This window comes from Anomaloglossus baeobatrachus, chromosome 3 (genome assembly GCF_048569485.1).
Source record: "Anomaloglossus baeobatrachus isolate aAnoBae1 chromosome 3, aAnoBae1.hap1, whole genome shotgun sequence".
NCBI classification, from domain to species: Eukaryota; Metazoa; Chordata; class Amphibia; order Anura; family Aromobatidae; genus Anomaloglossus; species Anomaloglossus baeobatrachus.
In genome coordinates, this window is record NC_134355.1 from 443911103 (window position 1) to 443925045 (window position 13943).

The 13943-nt window shown below is 36.2% G+C and overlaps 1 protein-coding gene and 1 long non-coding RNA gene across 4 annotated transcripts in view; one reads left to right on the plus strand and one right to left on the minus strand.

Moving 5' to 3' along the window:
* Positions 1 to 13943, minus strand: part of BCL6 (BCL6 transcription repressor) — a 106133-nt gene that overhangs the window by 38649 nt on the left and 53541 nt on the right. The window lies entirely within an intron of this gene.
* LOC142296625 (uncharacterized) overlaps positions 1 to 13943 on the plus strand; it is a 32971-nt gene extending 19028 nt beyond the window's left edge. The window contains exon 2 of the long non-coding RNA XR_012751660.1: positions 8973 to 13943. This is a non-coding gene — a long non-coding RNA (uncharacterized LOC142296625). The remainder of the gene's footprint in view (positions 1 to 8972) is intronic.

Consider the following 13943-nt stretch of genomic DNA (forward strand, 5'->3'; position numbering starts at 1 on the left):
GCTGAGAACTTTGCTGTCTAATAATTTGGGGAACAGGGGACAGTTTCTTTGTTTTTATTTCTCTCTTTTTATGACTTTCAGGTTTCCATTTGTAGACTACGTCAGAATTCCTAGAGTACATCGGACCTGCATGGCATTTTTTTTTTTAATAAAATGGTGAACCAGGGAAAGTTTGGGGGAGTGTTTTTTGCAATAAACTGTGTTTTTTTTCTTTTCACTTACTGAGTTAGTAATGGGGGTATTTAATAGAAACCTCTCCATTACTAACAACATGGCTTGATGCCAACTGACACTACACAGCTATTATGAACCTCAGTTACTATTACCCCAACTGCCACTGGACCAGGGCAGTTGGCAAGAGCCAGGTGAAGGTGCCAGAATTGCAGCATCTACTTTGATGCGTCAATTCTGGGAAGGCTGTAGGTTGGTATTTTTAGGCTTGAAAGGGCCCAATAACCTTGGACCTGCTCAGCCTGATAATATCAGCCCACAGCTATCTGCTTAACCTTGGCTGGTTATCAAAAATAGGGGCACTCCTCTACATCACGTACAACACTGTAAGCCAAACATATTTTGTATGAGACATTCCCTGTCAGCATCAGAAATTTCCGTGCAAACTTGAATGCTGCATGCCACATCTCTTCTTGCACTAACATTTTTTCTGATGAAGACCTAATGGCAGAAACATAAAAAAAATTCACGTGGATGCTAAAATAAATTCTATTTTTTTCTGCATTGGAGTGCCAATATAGATGCACTATATCAATCTCTCTATTCTATATAATATATTTCTATCATCTCATGAGCTATATCTTTAATTTTTTGTGTGTCTCTATGTGTTTCTGTGTATTCGGACGTTGAACTCTTCGCTTTGGGAAACTTACTGTTTGCTCTGCTGCCTGTTTTCTAGCCAACTTTATTGATACCTGATATGTTATGTTTAAATGCTTTTTCAGCTGCCGATTTTCTGCATCTAATGCATGTCTATGGGGAAAGTCTGCACTGAAAACTCAGTGTACTCGCAAGATAAATTGACTCTCTGCAGCTTGGAAAAATGCACTGCAGGTGATTTTACGCAGTGTAAAAGTGGACATGAGATTTCTATTAATCCCATCCACATTGTTGATCATGGGCACATAGCCTTATGTATCCTGTGGCTGCTCTACAGCATAAATAACTGTGAAGGTTGTTAGCAGCTCAGGTTTTCTGTTATTGCAAAGAGGTCACAGGAAAGGTAATGTGAAAAATAATGACATTATAAACAAATAAGCATGCATTTACAAACATACAGTCACAGCAAGGAAATATTAATAGAATTAACTATTGAAAATCTGCAATACACATTTCAGGATGCTCCTGGGTGTATGATGTTTATGAGAAACATCACTACAATGAAAGCGACAAGGACAAATTCAGCCATTCACAGACTATAGAAACACATGCCAAGGTTACCATGTTGCATATTTCAATGTCTGTACTAATCCCATCTGATCTGGGCTTCTGATCCATATCAGATTGGCTAATCCTTCTAGCCACACTAACATAGGGTTGTAATTCTCTGGGTAAATCAGCTAATATGTGATACATTCATATTTCTGTTCTATTCAAAGCAATCAGAACCTGAGACAATGGTGCAGAGCAGATTGCTAAGTGCAGTGATATATTAGTCTCTCGGTCGGTGCATGGTTTTGAAGGCTGTAGTTTTATTAGGAGAACATGGTATTGAGTGTATTATCTGCACTAAGTAGCGCTATGTATCGTGCTGTTCATCCAATGATGTCCTCCTCACTTGCTATAGTACAAACAGGTGTTCTTTTATCTTCTGTATTAATAATGATTAGGTAAATAAGAACTCCAGTCCAATGGGCAGAGGATAAAGCGGGCTTTACACTCTGCGACATTGCTAGCAATGTCGCGAGCGATAGCACCCGCCCACGTTGGCGGCGCGTCACGGGGTGATCGCTGCCGTAGCAAACAATATCACTACGGCAGCGTCACAAGCAATTACTTGTTCACCGACGTCGCTGTGGCCTCCGAACAATCTCTCCTTTAAGGTGGAGGTTCGTTCAGCGTCACAGCGGCATGACTAAGTGGCCGTCCAATAGAAGCTGAGGGGCGGAGATGAGCAGCCGGAACATGCCGCCCACCTCCTTCCTTCCTCATTGTGGTCGGCCGCAGGTACGGTGAAGTTCCTCGTTCCTGCGGTGTCACACATAGCGATGTGTGCTGCCGCAGGAACGACAAACAACCTGCGTTCCAAACGAGGAATGATTTTTTAAAAATGAACGAGGTGTACACGACAAACGATTTGACACCTTTTTGCAAGCATTACTGATCGCATAAAGGTGTCACACACAACGACATCGCTAACGAAGTCGGATATGCGTCACCAACACCGTGGCCCCGATGATATCTTGTTAGCGATATCGTGTGTAAATGGGCCTTAAGTCTCCAAAGCACTAAATTGAGGATGTGTTTATGGGATGGAGGTGTTCCACCATATTGGAAAATACCTGCACTAAATTGGGGATGTGTTTATGGGATGGAGGTGTTCCACCATATTAGAAAATACCTGCACTAAATTGCAGATGTGTTTATGGGATGGAGGTGTTCCACCATATTGGAAAATATCTGCACTAAATTGGGGATGTGTTTATAGGATGGAGGGGTTCCACCATATTGGAAAATACCTGCACTAAATTGGGGATGTGTTTATGGGATGGAGGTGTTCCACCATATTAGAAAATACCTGCACTAAATTGCAGATGTGTTTATGGGATGGAGGTGTTCCACCATATTAGAAAATACCTGCACTAAATTGCAGATGTGTTTATGGGATGGAGGTGTTCCACCATATTGGAAAAAGTCGATGTGCTAAATTAAAATCTTTATCACTTTGAGTGCAAGTAATTCCCACGTAGCCCAGTCCTTTATATCATTTTAGCTGAAATGCAGTCATATGAAAAAGTTTGGGCACCCCGATTAATGTTAACCTTTTTTCTTTATAACAATTTGGGTTTTTGCAACAGCTATTTCAGTTTCATATATCTAATAACTGATGGACTCAGTAATATTTCTGAATTGAAGTGAGGTTTATTGTACTAACAGAAAATGTGCAATCTGCATTTAAACTAAATTTGACAGGTGCATAAGTATGGGCACCTCAACATAAAAGTGACATTAATATTTTGTAGATCCTCCTTTTGCAAAAATCACAGCCTCTAGTCGCTTTCTGTAGCTTTTAATGAGTTCCTGGATCCTGGATGAAGGTATATTTGACCATTCCTGTTTACAAAACAATTCCAGTTCAGTTAAGTTTGATGGTCGCCGAGCATGGACAGCACGCTTCAAATCATCCCACAGATGTTCAATGATATTCAGGTCTGGGGACTGTGATGGCCATTCCAGAACATTGTAATTGTTCCTCTGCATGAATGCCTGAGTAGATTTGGAGCGGTGTTTTGGATCATTGTCTTGCTGAAATATCCATCCCCTGCGTAACTTCAACTTCGTCACTGATTCTTGCACATTATTGTCAGAATCTGCTGATACTGAGTTGAATCCATGCGACCCTCAACTTTAACAAGATTCCCAGTACCGGCTTTGGCCACACAGCCCCAAAGCATAATGGAACCTCCACCAAATTTTACTGTGGGTAGCAAGTGCTTTTCTTAAAATGCCGTGTTTTTTTGCCTCCATGCATAAAGCCTTTTTGTATGACCAAACAACTCAATCTTTGTTTCATCAGTCCACAGGACCTTCGTCCAAAATGTAACTGGCTTGTCCAAATGTGCTTTTGCATATCTCAGGCGACTCTGTTTGTGGCGTGCTTGCAGAAACGGCTTCTTTCGCATCACTCTCCCATACAGCTTCTCCTTGTGCAAAGTACGCTGTATTGTTGACCGACGCACAGTGACACCATCTGCAGCAAGATGATGCTGCAGGTCTTTGGAGGTGGTCTGTGGATTGTCCTTGACTGTTCTCACCATTCTTCTTCTCTGCCTTTCTGATATTTTTCTTGGCCTGCCACTTCTGGGCTTAACAAGAACTGTACCTGTGTTCTTCCATTTCCTTACTATGTTCCTCACAGTGGAAACTGGCAGTTTAAATCTCTGAGACAACTTTTTGTATCCTTCCCCTGAACAACTATGTTGAATAATCTTTGTTTTCAGATCATTTGAGAGTTGTTTTGAGGAGCCCATGATGCCACTCTTCATAGGAGATTCAAATAGGAGAACTACTTGCAAGTGGCCACCTTAAATACCTTTTCTCATGATTGGATACACCTGCCTATGAAGTTCAAAGCTCAATGAGGTTACAAAACCAATTTAGTGCTTTAGTAAGTCTGTAAAAAGTAGTTAGGAGTGTTCAAATCAAGAAATTGATAAGGGTGCCCATACTTATGCACCTGTCAAATTTAGTTTAAATGCAGATTGCACATTTTCTGTTAGTACAATAAACCTCATTTCAATTCAGAAATATTACTCAGTCCATCAGTTATTAGATATATGAAACTGAAATAGCTGTTGCAAAACCCCAAACTATTATAAAGAAAAAAGGTTAACATTAATAGGGGCGCCCAAACTTTTTCATATGACTGTAATTCTCTTCTTAATGGTATACTCATTTTAACTCCTTCCTGAAATTGTTCTTAACTTTTTTTCCCTCCCCTTCTTCCAACAGCCATAACAGGGTTTTTTTTCCATCACCATAGCCATATTATGGGGTTGTTTATTGTTGAACAAGTTGTAGTTTTGAACTACACCATTCATTTTAATGTACTGAAAAATGAGAATCTCAACATTTCAAGTGGGGTGAAATGTTGAAAAAATACAATTCTGATTTTTTTTATTGGGGGGAATGTGGGTATCACTTCTACAGTGTTTACTGTAGAGTAAAGAATGACCTGGCAAAGCTAATCTCCAGGTTAGTATGATTACAGTGACACTTATATTTTCTTTTTTTTCTTATTTTAGTAATGAAAAAAGTTCAGAAGTTTTTTTAAAAAAAAAAAAATAAATTTTGATGCCTTTTTGAGTCCCGTATCTTTTTTATTTCCATTATTATTATTATTATTATTATTATTATTATTATTATTATTATTATTATTAATAATAATGGAGTTAAAATTGTATATTTCCTTTCCATTGTATTAATATTTTTTAAAGTTATTTATTCATTTTCAAGTATTGTTTTTTAGTCCTTTTAGGGAACTTTAACCTTTAATCATTTAATTGTCTTTGCTCCAATCCTATTGCAGTATATCTTATAAGCAATCTCCTATTGGAGTACAAATGTGGGGGTGACAGGGTCTTCTATAGGACCCCAGGTGCCATTTTTATATATTGGTGCTCTATAATCTTGTCACACACATCACAATTATCCTGCTGTTAAATAGCAGCAATCAGATCTAGCTCCATTCACCACTGTTAGAGGCCAGTGCCAAACTGTATAACACAGCAGAGACCTGCACCATATACCAGTGCCTGACGTAAGATGTATATGTCCTATATGACCTACATTGGGAGGGAGTCAATACAGTCAGAACTATTTCACCTTTATCATACATAACAGGAATTCTAAAAGTATTAATTAATATTTAATGAGACCTGTAATCTGCAGATATTGAATGTGTCAAGCAATGTACAAATGGTCAGGCTGTGTTGTATGGGTTTTCTTATCTATGACTATAACACTACAGGTAATAAGGTCAGGGATTGGAGTTGGCAATTTTGACTATATTTGTTGGGGAAATTATATTGTGGTACTTAGTAATATATAATTCTAGGTTCGCCTCCTGAGCTTAGTGAAGTTCTACTCACAGAATGCGCAGTTCTCCTGCTTGAGCAGCATCTTATCCGATTTGTCCATCTGCACCTTTAACTGAAAATCAAGAAGGAAACTGTTTTTTGGTTGGAGGGTGCAGATGGGCAGGTGTTATAAGATGCTGCTGAAGAAAGAGAACTGCGCAGTTTTTGAGTAAAACTTCACTAAGTTCAGGAGGAGAACCTGGAATACTTATATATTACTAAGTCCCACAAAATTATGTACCCAGCATATTTATTCATGTAAAGATTGAGTGGCCAATGTCATAAGACTGCACAGTTCTCCTTCTTCAGCAGCAGACATCCGGCCAGTCGCAGCAGACATCCGGCCAGTCCATCACCAACTTTAACTGAAAAACAAGAAGAAAACTGTTTTTCAATTGGAAGATGCTGATGGGCAGGTGTTATAAGATGCTGCTAAAGAAGGAGAACTGTGCAGTCTTTGAGTAGAACTGGACTAGGTTCGGGAGAAGAACCTGGTATACTTATATATTAGTAAGTGCCACAAAATCATGTACCCAGCATATTTATTCATGTAAAGATAGAATGGCCAATGTCATAAGACTGCACAGTTCTCCTTCTTCAGCAGCAGATATCCGGCCAGTCCATCAGCAACTTTAACTGAAAAACAAGAAGGAAACTGTATTTCAATTGGAAGATGCTGATGGGCAGGTGTTATAAGATGCTGCTGAAGAAGGAAAACTGTGCAGTCTTTGAGAAGAACTGGACTAGGTTCGGGAGAAGAACCTGGAATACTTAGTAATATATAAGTCCCACAAAATCATGTTCCCAGCATATTTATTCATGTAAAGATAGAGTGGTCAATGTTTTAAAACTGTGACAAAGTGAAAAGTATAAGTTTTGTACATGATGCTAGTAATAATGACAGAGCAAGAAATCCTCATGGTAAATATTACATATATCAAAACTCAAGTGGTAACCATCATCAATTGTTCTCATACTATGCACATACACAATTTTCTATTGGATGAGACTGTTAGTCATTAGTGCATAATATCACTTTAAGGGTATCTTACAGTGTTACTCCCTTCATCTTGTGTCCCCTATTCATTTATAATAATTGGTTATCTAGCCGTATGGGACAGATGGAATGGATTATGAATATTGCTTTCATTATTCACTCCTGATGCATTGGATGAATAAAAAACTGGGTTGCCAAAAGAGTCCAGTAATTTTGGTAGATATCATTGCAAACTAATTAAGAGTTATGCATGTTGTATATTTTATAATTTTTATATCTGAGCTGTATTTATCAAAATTGTTTTATGAATAATAACTTTCTAGGAAGTTTGCACTGTTTAAAACAGGTAAAACCTCTCCAAATATAAAAATGCAATCCAAAAATGTACAAAAAAAGTTGCCGTTTTCTACCGCATACCAAGCTTTTGCTTCCTTTCCATATTGTATTAAAAAAACTCAATCGTAGCCAGTAGTTCTACACTTACCTAGCTTCCAGCCATTGCGGTATTAACTGTCAAGAAGAGGAGCAGTATGGCACTTCTATATTGTCAGCCTATGAAACGCATCCACTCTCCAGTTTTAGACCCCTGTAAGTTATATCTGTCTATGGTAAAATCACGTCTATTTATGATCATCTGAGAGAGGTTCTTTAAGAGTTATGGCAGTAGATGGTGAGTGCACAATCCAAAAACATTCCTACGAACCACAATTTGGATACTGCATAATACCATCTCGATTCAGCAATACCGAGAGGGCTGAGATGGTAAATTTGTGAGAGCAGGATATAGCCAATTCCCCAAACACTGCCCCACCCAACTGACCTGTAGGTTTCCAGAAAAGTGTGCAACCCCTTCCAGTGTGGTCCAGCGACATCTACCAGCCGTATCTTAACTCTTTAAGGACAGTTTACAAATGTCCACAGTCAAGTTATTGTCATTCTTTAATTGCTATAATTCAGTCAGTTGATCATATATTTGGATAAAGAAAAACTGTGCAAAATCCCCCTATCAACATCGATGTGCTTATTGGTTACATAGCTAGAGATTATTATTGCAAAAATGTGGTCCTGAAGTGGGATAAGGTGTGAATAGGGTTAAATGATCATAAAATAGAGACTTCAAGATGAACTGTACAAATATGTCTATAAAATTGTTGAGATGTCTCTCAGAACTGGTGATATGTAAGGTACATGAATGTGGTAGCATTAATATAATGGAAATGTTAAAAAATCACAGGGAAAAAATGGGAAATAACTCACTATATAGGTGTGAATTATTATTATTATTTTTATTATCATTATTTTTATTATTATTATTATTATTATTATTATTATTATTATTATTATTATTATTATTTTTGTTGTTATTATTATTGTTAATAATAATAACAATAAAATTTATATTTATATAGTACCAACATACCTCAGCAACTCTGGGGCTCACAATCTAAAATCCCTATCAGTATGTCTTTGGATATATATATATATATATATATATATATATATATATATATATATATATATATATATATATATATATATATACATATATATATATATATATATACAGTATATATGTATGTATATATGTATATATATACTGTATATACATGTATATACATATATATAGGCATAGATATATTCAGTGTATATTTATAATTATATATGTGTATATATATATATATATATATATATATCTATACACACATACACACACACACACACACACACTATATATATATATATATATATATATATATATATATACACACTGAATTATGACAAATTCGATGTGACAAATATCTCAGAGTTTGTTGTGATATCCATAATCTACAGCAAATAAGACAATACTAGAAATGGCCTTTGTAATTCCAGGTTTTTTTTGCCATAGTGCATAACAAGTTTATAGATGTGGAAAGGTTATTATAGATCTTTCATACTAGTATTTATTTAGTTAGATTTTGGTGTACAAAAAATGCATTTCCGAAAAAAAGAGCTAAAATTAGTAATCCTAGTAAGTAAAAGGTTAACAGTGAAACTTCACTTAAGTTGTGCGTTTGTCAATCTGGGACCTGTCTTTGTATCACTATTAAAAGTTTAAATATTCTGCAGAATAAAACTAAGATTATATTTTAATGTGAGATTAAAGTTCTTCTGCTTTCTTACAGTTTGTTGTAGAATTTTGAAAACATCAAGAAGTTTCAAAAGCCGCACCGATCTCCTGGATCCATTCCACTTACACGCTCGATGCTCAACTGTGCATAGCAGATTTTGACGTTGGTTATTATTGTGGCCATATTGTTTGAAAATAGTTGCGTACTTTAGAAATCCTCTTCCGATGGTCATAAAAGCATATGTAGAATTGATGTGTTTCTTTACTATACGAGACTCTTGCCCTTTCTATAGTAGTGACACAACCACTGGCATACACATAGCATCTGAAGTGTTTTGTTTGTGTATTAATGCAGAGATCAGGTACGCAATGTTAGTAAATACCATAGCACAATGTGTAAAGTAACCATTTACATTTTGCATTAGTGCCATGTTGTGGTTGTGTTTCGATGCTTCGGCTGACAGCTAATTCAGCTGGCTCTTCCATACATATGGGCAATCGTTCAGCCAAGTGCTCCTGTGTTCTCTATGAGAGATCTGTCATCAGACATGTCTGGCGACGGCTCGTCTTTGGGAGCACACAGTGATCGGCAGTTTATAATCGGACATGCCTGATTGACATTTCCCTTGATGGTCAGATGTCTGGGATCCCCACAAAGATTAGTCTAATGTGTATGGTGGGCTGTAGACAATACTGGAGTGCTGTGATGTGTTTGTTAATTTATTATTAATTTTTAATCAGGCACCCTATGTATGCACTATTGCATTTAATTATATTTCATGATAAAACATTTGACAGCACTAGACCATGAATATTTGGATACAAAGCATTCGATACTACATTACAGACTTTTGATATTTTAATGGAAAGCTGTCACCTCCAAATTAATATGCAGATAAATAGCATTTTAACTACGTGTTATTGTGTTATTGTAAGTGCAGCTACGGGGGGAGAAGTTATATTCTATTTGCAGCCATTTGCTTCCAATCTGCAGTGCAGAGAAGTGTATCTGTCATCACTCATTACACACTGACTGCTTTGTTATAACTGTAACGTCACATTGACTGACAGTCGGCTCTGCCAAGATACAGGGCAATTTATGACAGCAGGCTAGTCAGTGGTGACTTTTACACCTCGCTTCACCGCCACAAGGGCTGGAAGTGAGTGGCTGCAGGGAGAATATCAGTTTATTTTCTCTCTGTAGCTGCTCTTCCAGTAACACTGCAAAACATGGTTCAAATGCTGTTTTCATAGAATTTTGGAGGTGTCAGTTTCACTTTAAAGGGAATCTGTCAGCAGTTTTTGCTATGTAATCTGATGACAACATGAGGTAGGGGTTGAAACACAAAATTCAGTTGTGTATCACTTATCACATTATGTGCTGGCACATGAGCCTATGTCTGACTTTGCCCCTTCCTATGATAAGAAGCTCTCTGTCAATAGACAATGTACAGACAGCTGTGATGTGGCCAGAGTTAGATTTCTCAGTTATGTTGGGAAACTCTAATTGTTTCCCAACTGCAGCACCCAGTAAACTAAGTGATACATCATTGAAATCAGGGTCTCTTTTCCTACATTATATTGCTGTCAGATGAGGTAGCAAAATCCCTTTAAAGGTGTTCCACAGTTCTTTAGATTAATGGATTGTCTCCAGGATATCATCAATATTGGATACGTTTGGGGCAGATTCTCAGCACTCCTGTCCACCAAATATTTAAAGGGATTGTGTCCCCTTCATTATTTATGTGGCATATCTCTGTGCCAGCTGTGGGGAATTGCAGATCATCTCATTTACTTGAAAAGGACGAAGCCATGATACCAGGCACCGCTGCTCCTTAAAGAGTTGTGCATTGTAAAGAATGAAGTGAACACAGTGTTAGCAGGAGTGGAGAGGACCCTCACCAGCCTAAGGATAGGCCATACATTTTAAAGAACTGTCATTATGATATGTTGTTAATTCATCCTACAGGTAGTACCCTTAGCCTCTGTATTTGAGAACATCAAGGAAAGATGAATAATTGATTTTTATTTTGTAGATGAGCTTGAATTTTTATACCTGCAACGTCGTGTGAGATATATATATATATATATATATATATATATATATATATAAAATATATAAAGATACTTTATTATAAAATGTGACATGCAAGGCTTCTTTTGAGGGGTCAATTTTATATATATATATATATATATATATATATATATATATATATATATATGTATATGTGTAAATAAATAGTAAATGCATATATATATATACGTATGTGTGTGTGTGTGTAAGTGTGTGTGTATACACATTTTGATTTTTAAATGTGACAAACAAGTTTGGTTTTTTAAGGTCGATTTTAGTTTTTGGGGGAGAACGTTATGGGACTTAACAGCCCAAGTTACTAATACGTTCCATTACCTGTGGCTTTCCACTTTAACCCCAAATCACATCCACTTTAACCCCAAATCACATACAGTGAGGACCTATAATATTCAGGTAATGCTCAGGATTAACTGGCTTATTTCAACTGTTTTGATTTTTTTATGTCGACTAAAACTAATGAATATAAAAACTATCAGCACAATTCATATTTAATGAATTTTGAACTCCGTATTGGAAAACTATCCCTTCTCCAACATACGGATGGTTACTCTGTTAAGCGTTTTATATTATTTAATATAAAGTTGTTGCAAAAAATTAAGTGAATAACAGACATTTTATGTGTTTCAGAAAAATGAAAGTTGACTAATCTTTTTTTATTATTTTCAGCAACCTGTTTTACAGAATAGTTTTTCTTCTTTTCTTTTTTATACTTTGTTAATAAATGTTTATGTTGCCAACATGTCACATTATTTTTATACTTAACACAATTTTTATACTTTTGTTTGTGACAGAGATTATTTTCTTTTTGGCTTGCTACACTCCTTTAGTGGTGGTCAACAATTAATTAATCAAATTAAATAGTACAAATTTGAATACATATTGGTCATATTAGTTATCTAAGGATCAGCCTTGGTTTAACACATCAAATATTGTAGTATTATCTCCACATACTAACCATATTTTTTTTTACCTAACTAACTTGATACATTTTCATTTATTGGCAGAGTAACTTGGAATAGTCATCAAAAACTGAAACTGTGCTAGGCGTAAGAAAGCTTATTTTTAAAGAATACTCTGGTACTCCGGATGTTTTTCACTTATCGTATTTTAGTCATTATCTTATATTTAATAGCATATCATGAGTTACTTTTAGAAAAATATGTTTTTATAATTGACTATGCAGATCTAATACATTGTCATAATACTTATATCATTTGTTAACTGAGTAGAAGCTAATAAAGATTGGGCATAAACTTTCGAGTAGGTGCCGAACTATCAAAGGTTATCATGATTCAGATAATACAGCACTGACATATGGCAAAAAAAAATTCCATTCCTAAATTGACGTTGTTCAATGGCTTGTGCAGTTTTATCTTAAACCTCTAATTTGACAACTTATTAAGACGGTTTGTTGGCAGTCATGGTAACTTTTGCTACATCTTTGTGTCAACTTCACTATAAATTGAGCCTAGTGTACATGATAGTAAAAATCCATTATAAGCCCATTTAGCACAGGGAACTGTATTGTATATAAACTGTGTACAGTACTGCTAAACATGTTAATAAAAGTAACAAGGATAGATAACAGTAAAGGGTTTTTTCCAATGCAAGAAAAAAATAAAGAATTTTTAAAATTTTGGCAACAAGGTAATACACTTAAAAAAATCCCACATTACTTGACACATTTGAACTTTTTTTTTTCCCACTGCTTCCATGTGTGAGAAGTAATTATTGTTTCAAGATTATGCTGAAAACTACTGATCCCAGAATTCTTTGTATGCAGTCCTGGATATTTGCTCCACCCTGTATTGCAGAAATCATGGATGCTTGTGTCAGAAAGTGGATCCGGCCATCCAAAAATCGGAGTGTTGGTCAAATGGCCCTCTATGCAATCTCAATGGCATGCTTTTTTTTCTGTAGCGCTGTAATGATTTATACTTTTTTTTTAACTCATTTATATAGCGCCATTAATTCCACAGCACCTTACAGATGTGATCATCGCTGTCCCCATTGGGGCTCACAGTCCTAATTCACTATCAGTATGTCTTTGGAGTATGGGCGAAAAGGGAAAAACCCGGCAGAAACCCACGCAAACACGGGACGAGTATACAAACGCCTTCCAGATGTTGTTCTTGGTGGGATTTGAACCCAGGACCCCAGGAGTGCAGTGCTAACCACTGAGCCACTATACTGCCCATATATACATGTTAACACTTCCTGAAAAATGCAGTGCCACAGAGAAGCACGTGATTTCCCCGTGGTGAAAAGTAGATACTTATATTCGTGCTGCAGAATGTATTTCTGAATTAACATCATATTGTATACCTCCTATTGTCATTTATTGCAATAATTCTAAAACTGTGAGAGATGAGTTTCATCAGTCTGGTGCCCCCTACTTGCTGATGATGTCCTTCTGTGGACGCAGAAGCAAATATCAGCTCCTTGCATCAATCTCTGATTGTCAACATCAAATAGTGCTAATTTTATTATGCTCGGTTCCGAAGACAAAAAAATGTAAATTGAGAAACATTTTTAATTTTACCCTAAACTACTATTAGTAAATGCAAGTCCCAGACCCCATCTTGGTCTGTCTAGTGAGACGTCTGTAGAAAAAGTTTGATAATCCCTCCATATAGTAACATGCACGTATCAGTTCAGCATTTCTTGCTATAGTGGTATTGTATTGTTCATTAATTTTCAATAAAAAGAAATTCAACATGATTATCTGGGCAAAAAACAGTTAAGAAATAACTAGTAAAGTTGTTTGCAACACGAATATGATGCTTTCTTTTTGGGAGCTGGACGGAAAACTATTAAGCAAGGTTAATGCCGTGCTAAAACTAAAATCGAAAGCTCTTCACTGCACATCAGCTGTTTGAAGGTATTGGCTTCTGTATTTTGTAATTATTTGAATAAAATCAAATTATTTTA